This window comes from Moschus berezovskii, chromosome 5 (genome assembly GCF_049115385.1).
Source record: "Moschus berezovskii isolate FMDL1 chromosome 5, NW_MosBer_1.0, whole genome shotgun sequence".
Taxonomy (NCBI): domain Eukaryota; kingdom Metazoa; phylum Chordata; class Mammalia; order Artiodactyla; family Moschidae; genus Moschus; species Moschus berezovskii.
Genome location: NC_142464.1, coordinates 107,381,643 through 107,396,366, shown reverse-complemented (window position 1 = coordinate 107,396,366; position 14,724 = coordinate 107,381,643). Strand labels below are relative to the sequence as shown.

The following is a 14,724-nucleotide window of genomic DNA, read 5'->3' as shown; positions in this document are numbered from 1 at the left end:
AGAATCCACCTGCAAAGCAGGAGACACAGGAGACACAGGTTCAATCCCTGGGTTGGGAAGGTCCCTTGGAGGAGAAAATGGCAACCCACTCCAGTATTCTTGCCTGGAAAATTCCATAGACAGAGGAGCCTGGTGGGCTTACAGTCCACAAGGTCACAAAGAGTCAGAAGCAACTGAGCATGAGACAGTCAAACAAACGTGTTTTTCCTGAGAGAGATCATGGGAAGCATATCAATTCATTCATTCCTTCCTGAATTTCATGAAATTCATGAATGCCAACTGTTTCCAGGCACTGGCTAGGGTCTCAGGAGAAAAACATTCAGACAGCTATAGGATAATTGGTGCAAACCTATACATTATTTTTTGGTCACTGAATTTTCTTTTTGTTTCCAAAATGGGTATTTCTTGCTTTGATTATAAAAGGAATGACTGCTAACTGTAAAATAAAGCTTTTTTTCAGACAATGTACAAAATTACAAAGGTAGTTAAAAATATCTATCAACCAGTAGCCTAGTGACAACCCCACTCTCTGCTTGGTTCTCTGTGCTGAAGAGAGAAAATGTACAACATTTTGTATAGCCTTTCCTGGTTGTTTTGTTCTGATATTTGAGGATGAAAAGGAAAGGTAAAAGAAAGTTCAAACGTACTTTTTTTTAAAAAAGCATTTCCTGCAATGCCTCTTCTTCCCAGGCCCCAGAAACGGGAAGTCATCACTCAAAAGGACAGTTTCTGTCATGTGAATACTGAGGTTTGGAATGTGGGCTGCCTGGCAGTCTAAGGAGTTCGGGAAAGAACTGCCACTGCTTAAGCGGTTTCCAGGGATGAGCACTAGGCTGTGTCTGATGCACTCCAGTTGTAGCCAGGACTACACATTGAGACTAGTACCAGGTATGCTAATGAGCACCTACTGTGTGCCAGGCCCTCCACTGAGCTTTGGAGATACCTCAGCGAACAAAGCCCACAAATATTCCCTGCCCTGGTAGAGCTTACATGCAGGATTGGGAGCTTCCTTTCCCTAAAATCAAGACAATTATTGTTAAAAAAAAAAAAAAAAGTGCGCAACAGAAATGGCATGACTGCAGTTTGTTTACTTTCTTTGTCATGAATCCACAGAAGGAGTTTGTTTTGAAAGCTGTGGTTGCTTCTTGTCATTAAAAAAAAAAATGACATGTGCGCAGGAAACAGAATCTGAGGTCAGCCTCTGTGTGTGCTGTGCGAAGTTGCTTCAGTCCTGTATGACTCTTTGCCACCCCATGGGCCATAGCCTGCCTGGCTCCTCTATCCATGGGATTCTCCAGGCAAGAATGCTGGAGTGGGTTGCCATGCCCTCCTCCAGGGGAATCTTCCTTACCTAGGGATCAAATCTGGGTCTCCTGTGTTGGCAGGCAGGTTCTTATCCAAAGTCTTGCCACCTGGGAAGCCCGCTTAAGGGGTGCTAAAGCCAGCAAGGCCAGGAGTAGGGTGCTGGTGATGGTATTTCTGTCTTATTTCCTGATCAGAAGTGAGCTGATCAGTCCACTCATCTGATGAAAACTTTTTAAAATGTATAATAAATGCCTGGTAACGCTGGGTGGCTCCTGCGGACAGAGCAACAGGGGACCAGGAGGGAGTGGGGCCCCAACCTCTGTCTCAGGGACGGGGACCAGCCCGGGTCCTGGCCTCGCGACCCTCCCCGCGGCCCCGAAGGTGCAGCCGCCTGGAGCCAGCCTGGTCCTGATCGCCTCTGACCCTGCCCGCCGGCTCCCCGTTGGCTGCCACAGGGGCAAAAAGGTCAAGGTCGGGCCTCAGCAGAGGAGAAAGGCGGGTGCACAACCCACATCCTGGAAGGCCGAATGTGGGTGCCTTGTGAACACGGCACGCCGCGGTCTCTCTCCATCCTGAGAGGCGAGCAGTCACCCAGGGGAGAGCCCCACGCCGCCCTCCCTGCCCGCGGAGACCACACCTCCCGCGGGCACTGGAAATGCAGGCGAGCGAGTTCTCAGCCCTAAAGGGCAATCCCGAGGCTGCCGATGCGCAGTGATGGTTTGATTACATGGTTCCGCCTAACGCGGACACACTCTGTCCTGCCCTTGTCACGGCCCCCGCGACCCTCCTCCCTGCAAAGGAGCCAGAGCCCAGGCAGAGAGGCAAGTTCACTTGTTCCCTGGCCTGATGAGCCTGCCCTTGAAGACAGACGCCTCCTCCTTACACAAAGAGACCCACAAATAACACACGCCCACCACCATCACCACCCCTCCCTGCTTTTTGTTCATTTGCTAGAACCTTCTTTCTCATTGCTTCCTGAGAGATCCACAGTGGTTAGCGTCTCTTATTGTAAAAGAGCAGCAAAAAGTCATTATGGCACATTGAAAAAAAATAAAAAACCAAAATAAAAAGCCACCTTAATGTATATAAAAAATACAAACCTAATAAATTTTAATAAGCTTCGCCTATTCTGAATGCATTTTATAGAGCTTCATATGAAAAAAAGAAATTCTTTAGGATGGTTCCTAAGAATTAGAAGGGGGAACAGCAACCAGAGATCAGAAATATCACAGCTATATTTACACCATATACTAGGGTTTGGTATATATATTTTTACAGCTTTTGTGATAGATTGCTTTTGTATTTTTTGCTCTAAGTCCTATGGGAGCTTTCCTTTTTCCATCTTCTCTTTCATGCTCTGTTTTTTATTTTTTGGAAATAATTCTAGACTTATGAAAAGTATTGCAAAGTAACACATAGAAAGACAAGCAATAACAAATGTTGGCCACGATGACAGAAATTGCAAACAAAACCCAACCATTTTGGAAAATAGTTTGAAGTAGTTGGAAATGCTAAGCATGGCTTTGATGGTATAGTGGTGAGCATAGCTGCTTTCCAAAATGCTAAACATAAGTTAGCATTTTGACCCAGCAATTCTACTGGGTAAGCCCAAGAGAAATGAAAATACATGTCTCCACAAAAACCTGTGGGGTAGGCAGATAGTAATAGGAGCATTATTCATAGTAACAAAAAAAGTAGAAACAACCTCAATATCCATTCACTGATGAATGGATAAACACAAAATGGTCTATCCACATAATGGAATATTATTCAGCAGTTTAAAAAAAGTACTAATACATGTTGTGACAAGACTGAACCTTGAAAACATTATGCTAACTAAAGGACATCAGTCACAAAAGATCATATATTCTCTGATTCCATTTATATGAAATGACTAGAATAAGCAAAGCAATAGAGACAAAAAGCACATTAGATGTTGTTTGGAGCTGGAGGAGGCAAGAGGAAAGGAAGAGCAACTGATAATGGAAGCGGGTTTTCTTCAGAGGACGTGCGCTAACATAGTTCACAATTAGATTACGGAGGTGGTTATGCAACTATAAATAGGCTAAAATCGCTGAGCTATATCCATTTTGAAAGAGTGAATTCTATAGTATGTAAAATAATCAGTCCAGTGGTTAAGAAGACTCTGCATTTCCACTGTGGTGGGGATGACAGGGGACAGGGTGTGCAAGTTCAATCCTTGGTCGGGGAACTAGGATCCCGCATGCTCCACAGGGGCCAAAAAAAAAAAAATACCACTGGATTGTATGTAAAATGAGTGTAAAATATATCTCAATAAAATATTTTTAAAATAACACACAGAGTCCCCATACAGCCCTCACCTGGCTTTCCCGGTTAATATTTTACAAACTATAGTATAAATATCGAAACCAGGAAATTGATGTTGGCAAACTGCTATCAAGTAATTAATGTACAGATCTATCTTATCCAAGTGTTATCAGTTGTCCGATTCATATCCTGAGAAAGAGAAAGCAGCTCCTGCCACCTTGGAACTTGAGTGCTTGGGCTGGACTTTGGTCAGCTGTGAGCTGGCCTGGCACTCACACCAGGGTTTTGGGTTTCTGGGGGTCGGGGGGCGGGTTACAGATATAATTGACATATAACATTATATTAGTTTCACATGCACAACATAATGATTTGACGTGTATATGCTGTGAAATGATGATCACGGTAAATCATCAACATCCATCACCACACAGTTACAAGTGTTTTTCTTGAGATGAGAACTTTTAAGATTTATTCTCTTAGAAACTTTGAAATATGCAATACATGTTAGTAATGATAGTCACCATGTTGCATATCACCTCCCAAGACTTATTTATTTTACAACTGCAAATTTATACTGCTAGATAGTATAGTTTGTTATTACTTCACCCGTTTCACCCACATCCCACCCCTTACCTCTGACAACCCCCAAGCTGCTCTCCATATACATAGTTTGGTTTGCTTATCTTAGATTCCAGGTATAAGCGAGATCATACTGTGTGTATCTTGCTCTGTCTGACTTATTTCACTTAGTGTAATGATAGCTCAGTTGGTAAAAAATCCGCCTGCAAGGCAGGAGACCTGGGTTTGATCCCTGTGTTGGGAAGATCCCCTGGAGAAGTGAAAGGCTACCCACTCCAGTATTCTGGCCTGGAGAGTTCCATGGATTGTATACCATGGGGTCGCAAAGAGTTGGACACGACTGAGTAACTTTCACTTAATGCCTTTAAGGTTCATCCATATTGTCCTTCACACTGGGTCCTGATGTTCTCCTCTAGCACAGGAACAATTTCACAGAGCATCAACATCAGCTAAGACCATGAGGGATCAAATAAATATACTAGCACTCCATAATCAAATTTGAACACAGATGAACTTTAAACATTATCCGAGCCATAAAATATCAAACACTTCCCTTTCTTAAATAATATGAGTGATTGCTGTTTCTTTACCTATTGCATGGTTAGACATGCTCTAGTCACCCCTACTCCATAGATAAGATTTATTAATATATTCAGTCATAGCATTGTCTCCACTTTCTGGAACACATCAGTATGTCCCATTACTGATAATTACTAACTTTGGTCACTTGACTAAGATAGTGTCTGCTAGCTTATCCACTCGGAGAAGGCAATGGCAAGCCACTCCAGTACTATTGCCTAGAAAATCCCATGGATGGAGGAGCCTGGTGGGCTGCAGTCCATGGTGTCGCTAAGGGTCGGAGACGACTGAGCGACTTCACTTTCACTTTTCACTTTCCACTTTCACACATTGGAGAAGGAAATGGCAACCCACTCCAGTGTTCTTGCCTGGAGAATCCCAGGGACGGGGGAGCCTGGTGGGCTTCCGTCTATGGGGTCACACAGAGTCGGACACGACTGAAGTGACTTAGCAGCAGCAGCAGCAGCTTATCCACTGGAGAGTTGCTATTTTTCCCTTTGTAATTAGTCAGAAGTCTGTGGGGTGATACTTTGAGACCATGTAAATGTGTTGTTTCTCATCATACTTTCGAAGTCTAGAATTAGCATCTATCCATGAGCCTTGCCTATAACAATTATTACTGTTGCTGTGCTTAGTTGCTCAGTTGTATCTGACTCTTTGTGACTCCATGGATGGTAGCCCACAAGGCTCTTCTGTCCTTGGGATTCTCCAGGCAAGAATACTGGAGTGGGTTTCCATGCCCTCCTCCAGGGGCTCTTCCCGACCCAGGGACTGAACCGACCGACGTCTCTTATGTCTCCTGCGCTGGCAGGCATGTTCTTTATCACTGAGTCACCTGGGAAGCCCTCTTTTTGTGTAACTATAATCATTTAATTAAAGTTTAGAAAATTATATGTTTGTATACCACACTCACCAATGGAAAGGGAAATACCTAGACCTATTTCTGATGGAAGAAATGTCTAACAGGTATGAACATTTAGAAGAACATTTTAAAGCTTCTTCTATCTAAAAAATAAAATAAACTCGTTTTATCCTCATCCAAAAATAGAGTATTCTTCACATGAGACTGTTGCTAGGACTCAGGGGACAATTTATAGTGATATATCTGGCTAATTTACAATTAGCTCCACTGGATCATAGAAAAAGTAAGAAAGTTCCAGAAAAACATCTACTTTTGCTTTATTGATTACGCCAAAGCCTTTGACTATGTGGATCACAACAATATTAAAGAGATGGGAATGCCAGACCACCTTACCTGCCTCCTGAAAAGTCTGTATACAGGTCAAGAAGCAAGAGTTAGAACCGGACATGGAGCAATGGACTGGTTCCAAACTTGGAAAGGAATATGTCAGGGCTGTATACTGTCACTCTGCTTATTTAACTTATATGCAGAGTACATTATGCGAAATGCCGGGCTGGATGAAGCACAAGCTGGAATCAAGATTGCTGGGAGAAATATCAATAACCTCAGATATGCAGATGACACCACCTTTGTGGCAGAAAGCAAAGAAGAACTAAAGAACCTCTTGATGAAAGTGAAAGAGGAGAGTGAAAAAGCCGGCTTAAAACTCAACATTCAAAAAACTAAGATCATGGCATCTGGTCCAATCACCTCATGGCAAATAGATGGGGAAACAATACAAACAGAGACAGACTTTTTCTTGGGCTCCAAAATCACTGCAAATGGTGACTGCAGCCATGAAATTAAAAGATGCTTGCTTCTTGGAAGAAAAGCTAGGACCAACCTAGACAGCATATTAAAAAGCAGAGACATTACTTTGCAGACAAAGGTCCATCTAGTCAAAGCTGTGGCTTCTCCAGTAGTAATGTATGGGTGTGAGTGTTGGACCATAAGGAAAGCTGAGCGCCGAAGAATTGATGCTTCTGAATTGTGGTGTTGGAGAAGACTCTTGAGAGTCCCTTGGACTGCAAGGAGATCCAACCAGTCAATCCTAAAGAAAATCAGTCCTGAATATTCATTGGAAAGACTGATGCTGAAGCTGAAACTCCAATCCTTTGGCCACCTGATGCGAAGAGCTGACTCATTGGAAAAGACCCTGATGCTGGGAAAAGAGTGAAGGCAGGAGGAGAAGGGGATGACAGAGGATGAGATGGTTAGATGGCATCACCAACTCGATGGACATGAGTTTGAGCAAGCTCCAGGAGTTGGTGATGGCCAGAGAAGCTTGGCGTGCTGTAGTCTATGGGGTCACAAGGAGTCGGACACGACTGAACAACAGAACTGAATTGATGATGAAGCCTGGGCGTATCATTGTTGATATGCCTTCCCTTGTGTGGATAAATATCCAAGATGTTGCCCTGTGTCATATACTGCTCTCCTTTTTTTGTTTTTAGGCACTACCCAACTATCCAACTCAGCCAGACATGACTGGGCAATGAAATCTAGAAAAGAAACCAGTTAACTCAAGAAATAGAAAAAGTATAAAGTAATATAGAACAACTGAGGTAATTTGCTTGTTTTTGAAACTGCCCTATGAGGAAAACAATACAAGAAAGCAAATAGTATAATCATATTGCCTGAGTATCTGGAAGCACTATATTTTCAATTTTAGTGTTTTTCTTTTGTCCTGATTCTGAAATGGAAATGTATTACATCTCAGTGTCTAACACACTGTGAGTGAATTAAGCATATAATAAGTACTTAATTCAAGAAGACAATGAAAAGTACCTTCGATGAGCCTAACTCTGAATGTGATGATAAAGGAATAAATGGGAAGAGAGGGTCCCAGTTCTCAAGGAGATCACAACAAACCAGTGACAATGCCACAATGCAGCCAGTGCTCTGAAGGAGCAGACTCTTTAGCTGAGGGCAAAGGGAGGAACAGGGCCTGTGGAGTGAGCCGGAGAAGGGTTTGAATTTCACAATTTACTTAAAGTCTCAGAGCCTCCATTTCCTCATCAACTCAGTAAAGGTAATATAGTTCATACTTAACAGGGGCTATTGTACACTAAGGGGACAGTGTGAGTCTAGTACAGTGCCCGATATAGGGTGGCATCTCAGCAAATATTAACTGACACTTTTGCCAAGAATTATTTGTGGAAATGATCAAAAGAAATTTCCTTGCTGCATTTTTGTACATTTTAGCCACTCCTCGTTATACAAGTCTGATTTTTTTTTAATTGTTCATTAAATTCATCCTTGGACTTTATCTTATTTAATAGTCTCAATGAGCACATGAGGTGGATAGGTCAGAAACCACTTCCATTTCACAGATGAGTAGGAGGAAATTTAAATGACTAGGCAGATCAATGACTAGTCCAAGATCACACAGTTTAGAAAAATGGAATTTGAGCAAAGATATTCTCACTCCTGGGTATTCCCTGGTAGCTCAGCTGGTAAATAATTTTCCTGCAGTGCAGGAGACCCCGGTTCGATTCCTGGGTTGGGAAGATCCCCTGGAGAAGGGAAAGGCTACCCTCTCCAGTATTCTGGCCTGGAGAATTCCATGGACAGAAGAGCCTAGTGGGCTACAGTCTATGGGATCGAAAAGAGCCAGACATGACTGAGTGACTAAGCACAGCACATCCTCACTCCAAATCAAATCAGGGACTTTCTGGCAGTCCAATGGTTAGGACTTTGCCTTTCAATGCAGGGGGTGTAAGAGAGATCACTGGTTGGGGAGGGAGCTAAGATCCCATATGCCTTGTGACCAAAACCCCAAACATAAAACAGAAACAATACTTTAACAAATTCAATAAAGACTTTTAAAAATGGTTCACATTTAAAAAATGGGTTTTTTAATCAAATCAATGTTTAATTACACCACACTGCCTCTCAGGATGGAAAGAAATTAGGACAAACCTAACAAAATGTACTTCATAATAAGTTTTGCTTGGGCACGCTATCTTTGCTTGCCCCCTAACAAGGCTTCAGGTAAATTTCAAGTGAAGGATCAACTTGGATGCAGGAAGATTGGAGAGGATAACTGTCATATCCCTGGAGAAGGGACAGGCTACTGACTCCAGCATTCTTGGATTTCCCTGGTGGCTCAGATGGTAAAGAATCTGCCTGCAATGTGGGAGACCTGGGTTTGAGCCCGGGGTTGGGAAGATCCCCTGGAGAAGGGATAGGGAACCCACTCCAGTGTTCTTGCCTATAGAATCCCATGGACAGAGGAGCCTAGTGTGCTACTGTCCACAGGGTCGCAAAAAGTTGGACACTACTGAGGGACTAACACTTTGACTTTTGACTGTGATACTGTGGTTTATACATATTTGACTTTCATTCCTGTTCAGGGTACAGAGCTCCTAAAATCTTTGGAATTTATTGAGTAATAAAAGTGACAAAGGTGTCTTGTTATTCATAACAAGCTCCTCTCAACTACAGAGTTTATGCTAATGAAGCGACTTTTGGAAAACCCTTGAGGATGGGGGCTGGTTGCCAGGGGAACCAACCTGTGACTGCTGTTGCTGTTGTTCAGTCGCTCAGTCGTGTCTACTCTTTACATCCCCGTGGACTGCAGCGTGCCAGGCTTCCCCATCATTCACTGTCTCCTGAAGTTTGCTCAAACTCGTGTCCACTGAGTTGGCGATGCCATCCAACCATATCATCCTCTGCCACCCCCTTCTCCTCCTGCCTTCAGTCTTACCCAGCATCAAGGTCTTTTCCAATGAGTCGGCTCTTCGCATCAGGTGGCCAAAGTATTGGAGTTTCAGCTTCAGCATCAGTTCTAATGAATATTCAGGGTTGATTTCCTTTAGGATTTACTAGGGGTGGAACGTTCAGCCCTACCTTCCAGACTTCGAGGCAGGGAAGGGAGAAGGGTTTGGAGACTAAGTTCAATCACCAATGGCCAATGATTTCATCAATTACGCCTATGCATGAAGCCTCCATAAAACCCCAAAAGGACAGAGTTCAGAGAGGGTTGGGGTTTGCGTGCTGGGAGAGTGATGCACCCCAAACTCCACAGGCTCTGAAGCTCCCCTTAGGTATCTTTTCATCCGATTGTCCATCTGTATCCTTTAATACCCTTTGTAATACATCAATAATCTGATAAAAAACTGTTTCACTGAGTTCTGTGAGCCACTTCAGCCAATTAACGGAATTGAAGAGGGGATCATGGGAACCTCTGATCTACCTGATCAGAAGCACAGGTGAGGACTTCCCTGGTGGTTCACTGGATTGGAAGTCTGCCTGCCAGTGCAGAGGCACATGTGATTGATCCCTGGTCTTGGAAGATTCCACATGCTGTGGGATGTGCACTACAACTACTGAGCCCAGGCGCTATAGCCCTTGAGCAGCAACTACTGAGCCCATGTGCTGCAAAACTACTGAAGCCTGTGTGCCTAGAGCCTGTGCTCCTCAACAAGGGAAGCCGTCGCAATGAGAAGCCGGTGCAGCCCAATGAAGAGTAGTTTCCACTTGTTGCAACCTGAGAAAGCCCGTGTGCAGTGATGAAGACCCTGGACAGCCAAAAAATTTAAAAATGAATAAATGAAAGAAATGTTTTAAAAAGAAGCACGGGTAACAATGGATGTACAATGGATGTCTGAAGTAGGAGTTGGGGGGGGGGGCGTCCTGTGCTGCTGCTGCTGCTAAGTCACTTCAGTCGTGTCCGACTCTGTGTGACCCCATAGACGGAAGCCCACCAGGCTCCCCCATCCCTGGGATTCTCCAGGCAAGAACACTGGAGTGGGTTGCCATTTCCTTCTCCAATGTGTGAAAGTGGAAAGTGAAAAGTGAAAGTGAAGTCGCTCAGTCATGTCTGACTCGTAGCGACCCCATGGACTACAGCCCACCAGGCTCCTCCGTCAGTGGGATTTTCCAGGCAAGAGCGTCCTGTGCTCAGTTCAGTTCAGTTCAGTCGCTTAGTCATGTCCGACTCTCCGCGACCCCATGAATCACAGCACGCCAGGCCTCCCTGTCCATCACCAACTCCCGGAGTTCACTCAAACTCATGTCCACAGAGTCGGTGATGCCATCCAGCTATCTCATTCTCGGTCGTCCCCTTCTCCTCCCGCCCCCAACCTTTCCTAGCATCAGAGTCTTTTCCAGTGAGTCAACTCGTCACATGAGGTGGCCAAAGTATTGCAGTTTCAGCTTTGGCATCAGTCCTTCCAATGAACACCCGGGATCGATCTCCCTTAGAATGGACCGGTTGGATCTCCTTGCGGTCCAAGGGACTCTCAAGAGTCTTCTCCAACATCACAGTTCAAAAGCATCCATTCTTCGGCGATCAGCTTTCTTCACAGTCCAACTCTCACATCCATACATGACCACGAGAGAAACCACAGCCTTGACTAGACGGACCTTTGTTGGCAAAGTAATGTCTCTGCTTTTTAATATACTATCAAGGTTGGTCATAACTTTCCTTCCAAGGAGTAAGCGTCTTTTAATTTCATGGCTGCAATCAGCATCTGCAGTGATTTTGGAGCCCAAAAAAATAGTCTGACACTGTTTCCTGTGCTACTGAGCCTTTAATACAAGGAATCTGACACTGTTTACAGGTGACAGTGTCAGAGCTGAGCTGAATTGCCCTGAATGGGCAGGCTTCCCAAGATGACTGTACTCTTGCTCTCTCTGTTCATCCTCTGCTTGACCAGTCCCTGTGTCACCTACATTCTGCTCAGATGACTGACCTTCCCCAAGCAGTAGATGGCTGTGTCCTTGCCACCAACCCCAGCTAGTAACTGTTCTAGGTTAGATCAGAACATCTCTACCCTGAGAGCTTATCAAAGGGGCAATGAATGGCTGTGCTCTTCTGCTGCTTTCCCTGACAACCAGTGAGCCACCCTGATCTCAATCCCACCTATAACTGGTAACCTCCCCCTCCCCCCAGGAGTGAAGACTGGTGGGCTGTTGCTCCAGGACCTTGCTTCAGACGGTCTTCCCTGGTGACATATTAGAGAAGAATCCTCCTGCCAATGTAGGGAACACGGGTTCGATCCCTGGTCCGGGAAGATTCCACATGTGGTGGAGCAACTGGGACCACGCCCCACAACTTCTAGGCCTGTACTCTGGAGCTCTCTAGAGCCCACGAGCCACAACTACTGAAGCCCATGCGCCCTGGAACCTGTTGCTGAGTTGCTAAGTCATGTCCAACTCAGTGACCCCATGGGCTGCAGCATGCCAGGCTCCTCTGTCCATGGAATTTTTTCAGCAAGAATACTGGAGGGGGTTGCCATTTCCTTCTCCAGGGGATCTTCCCAACCCAGGGGTCGAGCGCAGGTCTCTGGCATCTGCTGCACTGGCAGGCAGATTCTTTACCACTAGCGCCACTTGGGAAGCTATCTGTCTCCCCTAGTTTGCTCAAATTCGTGTCCACTGAGTCGGTGATGCTATCTAACCATCTCATCCTCTGCTGCCTCTCCTAGAACCTGTACAAGAGAAAGCCCATGCAGCAAAGAAGATCCAGTGCAACTAAAAGTAATAAATAAATTTTTTTAAATGTGAAATCCCTCTATCCATGAAACTGAGGCAGGAGGTAAATGGAACCCCCCAGCCCCAGGGTATATCTCAGGGTAAAATTCATTCTCTGTGGACAGAAACCCCATGACAAGAGTGAAGGGAGGAGGCTAGGCCCTGCCCAGACCACATATTTCTCATTCTTGAAGTCAGAAGACCTCCTGTAGACTGAAACTCTGAGATAACAATAGCAGGACAATTAAGGGAGGACTCTGGGCCCTGCCCAGACCATATATTTCTTGTTATCAAAATCAGGAGACTTCCCCAACCACACATGCACAGGAAGGTCCCCTGGAGGTCAAAGGCTCATGATGCCAAGGGATGCTCTACCCTTTTGCCTTTTTGATAGAATCCATCTTGCCTTAGAGATGCATGCACACACATGGGAGGATCCTGTGATATACAAAATATAGACTGTGAACCAAGCAAACCAAAATGATTGGCCAAGGACACCCAGAAGAAATGCCACATAAAACTGTTCAGACTGCCACGAGGGCAAAACTCAGTGACTCTCTGAGTCCCCCCACCATGAGTCTATCTACACGTACCGTGCTCTATTCCTTCTAATAAACAGTTTATTTATTTCACTACTTTCTGTCTTTGCGGAAATTCTTTTTTGCAAAGCCAGGAAGCCAGGGTCTTGTCACTGGCCACAGGTTTAGTGGTTAGGATCTGGTGCTCTCATCGCTGTGACCCAGACTCAATCTCTGGCTGGTGAGCCCAAACCCCACTTCACGCTGCTGCAGACTGAGGCCCCCAGAGATCAGATCTGGTATGGCAACCCAAGAATTTGGAAAGTCAAGGTAAATCGCAAGCTTCGCCCAGCTGTCACTTACGGGCCCCTGACATTTACTCCTGCCTTCTTTCTCTCATCTCTCCCTCACTTTCTTTTCAATATTCAGATAATGCTTGGGTGACAGTTGGTGCTGTCCTCCGGGACAAGGTGGAAACGCAGTTTCCCACCTGCAGGAGCCTGAAAGTTCTCTGTCTCTCTCTTGCTCTCACTGCCCTGTGTGAAACCCTCCACCACAGTTTTCTCTTCCACTTGACTCCCACAACAAGTTCTCGCTCTCGCTCCTTATCTCCTTCTTATAATATCCTTCTTCTAGGGAAGGATTTCTTGGATATCATTCCTAAGCTGCATCCCAGCCACTGTCACACTGTGCTGTCTGTGTCAGACAAAATCATCAGACGATTCTTAATTCTATCTCAGCTTCCAGGAAGACAGAGCAAGTAATTTTGGGCCTTCTGTTGTCTAGTCTCTCACCTCACTCAATGCCCAGAAATCTACTCTGAGAATTTCTCTGCCTGCTGGGCCTCAAACCTTGAGCCCCGTGCTGTCTTCCAGAGTACTCCACTCCAGTTTCCCCAAGTTTCTCCTTTGCATCTATTGGACCCCTTCACTCCAGGCCTTGGAAGCCTACACATAGTGCTAGGGACAGCCTATTAGACTGGCTGCTACCCAGAAGCCCGAATCATAAGCTTTGTAGATGCTCAGTCACGAGGAATACACCCCAGCACGGAAAGACTTATCGTAGGACGTAAGCTCTACAGACAAGGGATCCCTCCTAAGGAAAGTCCTGGCAACCAGTTTACACTTAGCTTGAAAGCCCTTCTCTAATTGCTGGGTGGGGTGCCCTGCACATGGTCTCACAGGGGCCAGAGATATCTGGTCAGAAATCAATGGGAGAAAAGAGGATGCTTGAAATCCCAAATTAGGTCCGAAGGGAATTTAGGGGATGCCCTGCACCCCTTCAGGTTAAAATCTCTGGGTAAAAGTTTCCTGGATGATGGATTCCATTCTAGGAGCACTGTCTTGTTCTCAGTTGCAGGTTACTCAACATGGGAGGATCCCCCTCCAAGTCAGAAAAAACATCTCTGGAGTATATCCTTAAGAACTGGAAATTCTTTAAAACTGAAGGGTTAAAGAATGAGAAACTTAAATTCTACTGTAGCAGTGCCCTGCCTTTGTTTAAGTTGGGGAATGGAGAAAAATGGCCTGAAAATGGTCTCTAAATTATAACAACTTTCTGCAATTGGATCTTTATTGCCGCCAGATGAGAAAGTGAAGTGAGATTCCCTATATTCAGGCTTTCACAGTCCTTTACCAAAATCCTACCCTATGTGGCTCTTGTAATTTAAAACCTGGAGAACCAAAAGACTCTCCCAGCACTTTAGATGATCCCCTTCTAAGCTCTCTGATCTCTCAGGGTGGAAACCTAGCACGTCCTCCTCCTGACAGTATTCTCACTTAGCCAGTCCACCCCTCATATTAGACAGAAACTCCAAAAATTACAACTTGGCCCACAAACGCCCATGCCCCAGCTCCTAGATGTGGCCTTTGGGTTGTCAGGCCTTGGTCAAGACCAAGCTCAGGAGGAAGAGAGAACCCAACATGAGAAAAGACAGGCCAGGGATCGTGCAAAACTGATAGCTGTTGCTGTCAGTCATGCTTTGTGACCTCAGGGGGGCCAAGACAGTTCAGCTATTCACCTGGAAATTAGACCAACAAGAGGAAATGCTACAAATGCAAGTCAACTGGCCAC

At 45.1% G+C, this 14,724-nt stretch overlaps 1 protein-coding gene across 3 annotated transcripts in view; it reads left to right on the top strand.

Annotated features, from left to right (window-relative positions):
• The window catches only part of LOC129561627 (placenta-specific gene 8 protein), a 33,535-nt gene that overhangs the window by 3,255 nt on the left and 15,556 nt on the right, over nucleotides 1-14,724 (top strand). The window contains exon 1 of one of the 3 annotated variants that reach the window (XM_088836431.1): nucleotides 732-888. The exons of 1 other annotated variant lie outside the window; for it this stretch is intronic. The gene's annotated coding sequence lies outside the window, so the exon portion shown is untranslated. Of the gene's footprint in view, nucleotides 1-731; nucleotides 889-12,179; nucleotides 12,198-14,724 lie in introns of those variants that run through there. One more of the 3 variants, XM_088836432.1, reaches the window with a different exon arrangement.